This window comes from Mesocricetus auratus, unplaced genomic scaffold, assembly GCF_017639785.1.
Source record: "Mesocricetus auratus isolate SY011 unplaced genomic scaffold, BCM_Maur_2.0 Super-Scaffold_100010, whole genome shotgun sequence".
NCBI lineage: Eukaryota > Metazoa > Chordata > Mammalia > Rodentia > Cricetidae > Mesocricetus > Mesocricetus auratus.
This window is the reverse complement of record NW_024429194.1, coordinates 36,137,532-36,146,349: the sequence shown is the minus strand read 5'-3', so window position 1 is coordinate 36,146,349 and position 8,818 is coordinate 36,137,532. Positions and strand designations below refer to the sequence as shown.

The following is an 8,818-nucleotide window of genomic DNA, read 5'->3' as shown; positions in this document are numbered from 1 at the left end:
TTTGATTTGGCTAACTCTCCTGCCCACGATGGTAACTATCTCACATATCATTCCAAGGTGATGAATTAGTTTATGTCCAGAGTTTAGAACAAGTAGAAATAGTAATATTGTCTAAATGACAGATGCTCATGTTGTAGACTTGTGGAATTGCCTAGATTTTTCTCCCTTCCAAGATAGGATAATTTGGTTGTCTCAGCTACCATTAGACATTTCATCAAATTGAAATTTTGCTTAGGTTGACCAGAGCCCCTTTCTACTGGTGCCTATGGACTCTAATGACCCCAGCGTAGCTAAAGGAGGAACTATATGAGACAGTATGATTCAAACTGGTTCTCAGACCACTCCTTAGTCTAAGCTATCTAAGTGGCTACATGAGAACTTGAAGCTTCCTACTGTCCCAGAATAACAAGGGACCTGGGGCTCATATGGCTTCTAGCCCTAGGGCCTATGACTTCCACATTATCAAGGAAGAAGCCACGTTACTCCATTAACCTTGTCCTGTGATTCTTAGTCTCTGTGTTTATTAGTGACTTCAGGACAGACTGTGGCCAGAATGCACGTTTATGTGGAGTGTGGTGGTAGAACAGAGAGATTGTGAAAACAGCTCATTAGGGAACAGATAGCATGAATCAGATAAACAAAATCAGGATTCTAGCCTTATATAATTTTTTTAACCAGAACAAAGACTTCAATACAGCGAGGAACAGAGTATAATGAAACATCCCTCCAAGAAGAAGTCCTGCAAATGGCATATTCATTTCCTCCTGCTACTTGATGGACAGCAATGACCCTATCAGCAAATCTTGTTCCTCTCCATCTCACTGAGGTAACTGTCTGGTGTCGAAACAGGATGAATCACTCTAAAGTATTTCTCCTCCTGTCTCCTTTTTATGGTCATGGTGTCTGGTTTTTGAATTGATCATTCCCCACCTTGTCCCAGATTCCCCAAATCCCTTACCTCCAACACCCTTGGTCGGAGCTGGTTTCTATCTCTCTGCTCTGACACTCTGACTGAAATAAGCAGAGCGAGAAACCAAGGTGGCTTACTGGTTCTGGGGTTGGACAAACTGACTGTGCCCGTACCTCTTATTAAAGGGAGTGTTCATAACTACACTCTGAGTTTAAAGAACTGAAAATACAGCTTTTTTATTTAAAAGTGGAGGTGAGATGGATACAAGAAACATCTTACTGGCAGATGACTCCCACAGCTTTTCCTTCAGAAGAGTCAGCCATAGCCCAATCTACCAGCAATTCCCTCTATATTTGACTTCTACCATGTCATTAGTTACCTATTTCACAACAAAATTATTCTCAATCATCTTTTAAATAATTTATTTACTTTTATTGTATGTGCATTGGTGTTTTGCCTGCGTGTTTGTCTGTGTGAGGGTGTCAGATCTTGGAGTTACAGTTTTTAGCTGCCAGGTGGGAATTGAACCAGGGTCCTCTGGAAGAGCAGAGCCATCTCTCCAGCCCTCTCATTCATTTTTTTATAAATGCCATTTTAACCTTCCTAAATTCAACATATGCACAAAATAACAGGATTAATATACGATTTTTATCTCCTTAACAAACTTACAAATCTCTTGTAATACTATCTCACTGAATCTCCACAACTGCCCCAATGAGGTAAGACTCCCATCATCCCCATATCACAGATAAGGAAACTGAGGCATAGATTAGCAAGGACATAATTACATTGTAAGTGGTACACTGAGACCTGGAATCTAGGAAGGACAACTCTAGAACTTGAGCTTAATGTGAATCAAGCTGAGTTAGTCACTATGCTTTTAGACCTATCCCCTTTTAAGGTAGACTAACATAAAACCTACATATTAAAACTGCTGTGTCTTCTTATAGTGATCATCTAAAACCTCCTCATTCCCCATTGGTTGTATTAAAATGTTGAGCAGAAAGAGCTTGCTTATTGAAAGATTTAACTGTGATGACTTTCCCACTTTTCAACCACTGGCTTTCTGACTTTGAGCACACTTGTTGACTGGTCTGTTTTGCCTCAGTTTCCCCACATATTGGCCACCAAAATTATCCCTCCTTCTTTCACAGGTTATCTGAGAAGCTGAAGAAATCATAGCACTGCACATGCTTTGGGAATTATTACTAACACAAGTCCACACCGTTCCTTGGATGATGCATGCGCACTATAATTAAGGAAGTGTTGCCCCCCACTTTTTCATTACAGACAGCCCTGACTGGTTGGGAAATCTCTCAAATTAAAAAAAAAGTAAGTCCTTATGTTCTTTTGTGCTTGAGGCTGTTGTTGCTGCCACCATTCCAAAATAAATCACTTCATGAGGTAAGGTCTGTTTATATTATTGCACTACCTGATGACTTCCTGTGTATGACATTCAAATGTGAGCATCTCAGCCAAAGGTCTATAAAGTCATTTCCCCAACTCTTTACACTTAGCTGTGCTAAACATCTGCTTCTTTTGGCCACCTGAGTTGTTGAGTTTCACTTAGCACCACAGTGAGGTCCAGGTGTCAAGCAAGGACCCAGACAGTTTCTTCCCTCCACGCCTCAAGAGAGGCCTCGGTTTATAGCTCCATTTCCCCTGCTAGACCTAGCAGTGAGAAAACCACTACAGCTGGGCCTCATTCCACTCAGTCAATGGCTGTAACATTTTTGAAGGTAGCGGGCTGAAGGTTGCATTCTCAGATTTTCAGCTAGTTTAAAGCTGTAGCCATCTGAAAGACAGATATGAATACCAGTCAGACTCCTGTAAACATCCAATGACTCAACCAACTGTGAATCAAAAATATTTTGGGGAAAACACTGCACTTGTACTGAACATATGCAGACTTCCTTCTTATCATTACTCCCTGAACAATTTAGTATAATAACTATGTACACAGCATACACACTGTACTAGGAATTATAAGTAAGGTGGAGACAATTTCACTTACACTGAAAAGGGCTGGAGAGATGGCTTAGCTATTCATACTGCTTACTTCCCTTGCAGATGACCTGAGTTCAGTTCCCAGCCCCCAAGTTAGGTGGTGCACAACCACGTGCTACTCCAGCCTCAGGAATACTGACACCTTCTTCTGGCCTCCATAGGTACTCATACACACATGTACAAACAAAGGCACAAATACAAATAATTTTCAAGTCTAAGTCAAGGATATGCATAGGATATAGACAAATACTTCAACATTTTATGAGGGGTCCAACATTCTTCACAAATACTAAAGGATAGTATTTTCCTTTTAGGGAGAATTTCTACAACTTGAAAATTATAAGTTCTCACCATGGGAATAACATGTTTTCCAGTCTAAACTTGTAAATATGGCAAAAGGTTTGATCTCATGTCATTTCTGTTCCTCTTTAATATCAATATAAAATACAAAGAAGGAGCACAAACCCTATGGGTTGCTTTGATCTCCATTGTAGGAACAATAATCAACAATTAGGAAAATGCATATCATCGATACCTTTGGGAAATTCTTTCATGTGAAACCAACAATCCTTCAGTATCAAATGACATGAGTCTCTTGGAAAACACTTGCAGTGAGAGAAAGAGAGAGAGAGAACTGATGTTGTGAAGGAAAAAACACCCCCATCCCTGAGGAAGCACTGTCTAATGTTATATATCTGCACAAGGCATTTCTCTGCACCTCCTGACGTGGAACTAAAGCAACTCTCGTTTGAGATAAGACAGATTGGATTGCAGAGTCCAGACCTTAAGGAAAGAATTTAAACCATGTTGCAGCTACCCAAAGTACTCTGGAATTCCACATACTGCCCATCACAGCTTCCACACATAATACCATACAGGTTCTGTGGCTTGGAAACACCTCAGAAGATGCTAGTACAAATGGAAAGTGAACCAAGAGGGCAGGTTTACATTCTTTCCTGAAAGAGGATTTACACATCGGATGTTGTCCATCCAGCATCCCTCAGTGTTTACAATTGGGCCCCACCAGTAGTTTCCTAAGACATCTCTAGTGCCTATCAAATATATATATATATATATATATATATATATATATATATATGGACTTGGTCAACTACAAGTCAACAACAAGTTAGCTGCTTAGGAGTTCTAGTCAAACATCCCTCTTACTCTACAGATGTCTTATTTTAAAGGCTGCTTGCAAGTGTTGTCTAGCCTTCCATATCACCCAGCACCACTCACTCTTAATACTGTGTCCTATGGCCCCAAACTTCTGAGATAAATCATATTCTTGTATCTCAACCCTTCAGTCTCTGGATTAAAAGTCACTGTTATTTACTAGAAGCAACTGTTCTGGGACCTCTATGAGACACTTTCACACACACAACCATCAGTTGACCCACAAAATTGTTAGGATAGAGCAAATATTTCCATTTTATAAACAGGGAAAGCCCAGACATGTGGAGATCATGACCATAGTGGTTGATCTGGGGTTAGCCCTGGATCTTCTCTGAGGTCTGTTCTCTGTCTCTCGTGTGGGTTCCCTCCCTCTGAGCTGTCTCACTTGGAATCACTAAGATCTGCTCCCTTCTTTGTCAGACATGCCTGAGAGCCCAGCTTCTCACCATGTACTTTCCCCCCTTGAGCTGTGTGTTTTGTCCTTAGTGTTGATTCTTCTCCTCTACTGTCACAAACTCCTGAAGAACGAACTACACCTTTCCCATTGTTCTGCTCTCACTCCCCTGAATCTGATCAGCAAAAGGACAGCTTCAATCATGCTGTTTATTCTTGGGTTTATGGTGTTCTGATTATATCTGGTCCTCAGGCAAGCATGCTGGTGTCTGTGGGGGGAACTGAGGTGGGGAGAGTAAAGGAGGGGGTGAATCCAGAAATGGATTTTCATCTACAAATATTTCAAAGCACCTTACTGACTTTTAGTTCTTTTTCGTTGATGAACCATTTTAGATACCTAGAAGAAAACTTAAATCCTCTTGTTCTTAGCATTAAGACTAGGACGCTATTTTTATAGTTAGCTTTTTAGGCAGCTAGGATCAAATTCCTGGAGCTTCTGTAGTCGAAGGAGGAAGGACTATTTGGCTCATGGTTTTAGAGAATTCAATCCATGGTTAGTTGATCCAGTGTGCTTGTGTAGAATATCAGGGTTGTGGGGGGGGTATTCTTTGTCTCGTGGCAGACAGGGGACAGAGAGTAACACAGGAACCAAGAGTCCTCCTTCTCCTGAAGTTTTCATGACCTCTTCAAAGAGCTGAGGACCTGTGAGCCTGTAGAGGCATTTCATATGCTGCAAGCAAGAACACTCTGTCCCGGGTCCCCAGCAGACAGAATGGTGTAGACTACACACAGGGTGAGTCTCTACAGCTTAATTGTTCTTCCACATGTCAGTCTTTTCTGGAAAGTCTCTCACAGACACTTCCAAATATGTCCTTTACTGATCCCCTAAGCACCGCTGAGCCCAATCAAGGTGATAATCAAGATTAGCCACCATAGGCACTCACACAATCCAATTAAAATCAGATACAAAATTGAATTCAAACTAGTAAATGCTGTGGCTCTAGTTCTCTGTAGACTAAAGCTCCCCCTTGCTTCAGGAAACATAAGGAGTTAGAGCTGTGTAATCCAGGTAACAACAGTTCTGTTTCGAAGTTGGTTGTTGTTACTATTAAAGGCTTCACTTCCAATGGAAGAGAAATGGAAAGAAGCGATTGTCTTTAGCTCCATCAGAAAACCTGGGTTAACTGTGTTGGCAGGGATGTGAGAGGAAAACGTTGAGACATTGCTGGTGTAAGTGTGAAGAACACGGAACTTCAAAACATTCTATTTTGGCATATGGATTATTTTGAGTTAAAAACATCAGAGGAACAGAAAAGGTTCTTTACTTCTCCATGTCTGCCTAAAAATAGATGATAAATGTCTCCTTTTATAAAATAGATTCATGTTTATAAAGGAAATTTCCACTTGTAAAGATGTCATCGTCCACCAGATAGCTCTTATCACCAGACACTTACCTGTGTAACAAGACACCCATGTTCTCTACATGTTCCCTCCCTGATGCATTTTTATGTGCTAACTTTGAAGCACCCTGCCCCCACAGAAGAAAAATAACTTTTTTTTCCGAGACGGGTTTTCTCTGTGTAACAGCCCTGGCTGTCCTGGAACGCGCTTTATAGACCAGGTTGGCCTAGAACTCACAGAAATCCACCTGCCTCTGCCTCCCGAGTACTGGGATTAAAAGTGTTCACCACCACCACCCCAAGAAAGATAACTTTCTTACTATTCATTCACCACAGCTCTTAGCTGAAATCCCCTATAATAAAAGACTAACAAGAGAAAAGTAGATAGGAACCTAACATAATGTTTGCTGCTTATACAGACAGGAAACACCTCCCCCCAAACCCCAAGTCTTTTCTCCTTTACTTAACTAAATGTTCATAAGACTCAATCATCTAGCCATGTCCTTGAACATGTTTCTCTTTAAGAAAGCTGTGCGTGGTAAATAATGAAAACTGTGTTTTCTTGACATTTTTGTTGGCAGCCTTTAACAGCTGAGCCATCTCTCCAGGCTCACTTTGATTTCTTACTCATTCCTTTTATCAGTTTGATTTTTTAGCCCCAATAATAGAGTCTAAGAGGATAAACAAAAAAGGAAACCCACACACACAGTGTTACTTAGAAACACTTCTGTGGAGAAAATTTGGTCAGTATTTATAAAAAATTAAAATGTATATTCCCTTTGACCTGGTGATTCTTCCCTTTAGGAACTGATCCTATATACTTATTCATATCCATACACAATGAAATGTACCTGGAGATTTTATTATATATATAAATTTCCCTTTTATATAAACTTGTCTGTTTTCCAAAACATCTCCTGTGTCTTCAGTTTCCCAAGACATAGTTCAAAATAATCCTTATGCTAAAGAGGCATATCTTACAGTGATTTATCCTTGTCTGCTACAATCATATTTCAGGATTATTTGTCCCATTGCCATAGTTTAAAAAATAATTTTTGTTAATTTTTTTAAAACATTGGGTAAACTTGAGTACCTTTCACGCATTTGTGCACAACTGCTGCAAGATTTGAGAGTCCAGGTAACCTGGCTTGGAGCTGAATGTTCCAGTCGCTGATGAAGACAGGTTCTCTTGCCTCCCACTGGTTTGTATTTTCACTGTTTTCAGAATTTTAAATGAAGTGTTACCATTAAGGAGACACAGATTACTTAAGTCACACCCGAGAGCCAGCCTCATTAACTTAACATCCACACCTCTTAAGTCACATCATGGTCATTAATTATACTTAGGTGATGTCATAAGGGACACTCTCATCGTTCCCTGAAATGTTTTCCTCTCCTACAGGCCTGGGTCTCAGAATATAAACAGAGAAGTCAGCCATACCTGCTTTGTTCCTGTGTGTGGGCAGGAAAAGCCATCTTGAGATGGGCAACAGTAAATCAGGACTACTCAACCTCACTCTTCCTGACCCTGGGTAGCAAGCTCACAACAGCAGCCCTTCCATGCCTTCCCATTGAGGATATCATCTCAGCTCACAACAGCATCCCTTCCATGCCTTCCCATTGAGGATATCTCAGCTCCTCTCCTTCGGGAGCCCCTCTGATCTGTCATCCTCATTACAATCAACCTCACACCCCAGGTAAGGAAGGGAACTCCAAAAACCGGGATCCCCAAGCCACAGAGGAAGCACACAGAACACAGCCAATGGTAGGCATTTGGGAACCGCAGGCGGCTCTGGTCCTGGTAACGACTGTCCCTGGAAAGGCGATTTTACATCAACCACTACTGTCAAGAGGCGATAAATTTCTTGTAATAAGAATAGCAGCAGCAGACTGATATTTGGGTTCTTCTCGAACAGCCAACCAGGGATAGTCCAGCCTCACAGTTCTATCAGTTCAAGCAGAAGTTGATGTTCTCACCTCACGGGGGAACGCTTTTGTCTTTTAATCACTTTTACAAGCAGCAGAGGATTTGAAGACCGTAAGACAGCTGAGGTAGCCTGTGAGTGACTGACCACTGAGGAATTGAGGCTCTTCTCTGGATCTGGTTTTTCACCCTGGCTTTTCTTCCCAGCCTTTCTGTCGGTGTGGTAAAGCTGAACAATATGTCCCAGAAACCCTAACTGACACATTCCCAGGTCGCCAGTGTTAGAATGTTGAGAGACACTGAGGAATCCCGTCTCTCCTAACTTCAGCATCCATCAAGACAAAGAGACAGCTTCATTTGCCCTACTCAATCTTGTCCATGCACTGTGGACTCACTTACCAGAGGAGAAACGCTGCAGAGCACACCGTGTGAATTCCTATCTTTACACGCCCCAAAGGGCGACATTTCTGAGTCCTCCTGCAGTTTGAAAGAGAATGAGGAAAACTTGAATTGATTTTCACCTGATTTTTCCCATGGACCAGGGACTTATAAATCACTCCATGTGTCAAACTCTGCCCTTCTCCCCTGATTCAGTAATCACTCTCTTAGTAGCCTGGGAGAGCTAAACTAGACAGCAGTTTCTACCAGGGGCCCTACCTGAGTTGTTTATTCAATTCATCTGAGAATTCGGAGTGTTACGTTCCATTAATTCGAACCTTTTTTTAAATTAGCGATTCTGAACTGCGATATTGGGCTTGATAGAAATACAATGAGAGAAGAACTAATTCTAAATTTTGACTTAACTTTATTGCTTTGCTGACTACTCCTGTAAGAAAAAAATATTTCAAATTTTTGGATGCTCTCAATCTTCAGATATAGTTTTGTCATTGTGTTTACTCAGAAAAGAGACCAAGTCTCCAGTTTCATTTCCCTCCACTGAATTAGCAGTAAGAATATCCTAAACCAATCCAAAAACATTCGGTATTTTGAATTAGAGCTAAAAATATG

At 41.1% G+C, this 8,818-nt stretch overlaps 1 long non-coding RNA gene across 1 annotated transcript; it reads right to left on the bottom strand.

Moving 5' to 3' along the window:
- Positions 1-2,185: 2,185 nt before the first annotated feature.
- On the bottom strand, positions 2,186-8,295 carry LOC121142628. The gene is made up of 3 exons (XR_005879654.1): positions 8,210-8,295; positions 6,980-7,101; positions 2,186-2,705 (listed from the first exon to the last, which is right to left on the bottom strand). It is a non-coding gene; the product is annotated as an uncharacterized LOC121142628 (long non-coding RNA).
- Positions 8,296-8,818: the final 523 nt, after the last annotated feature.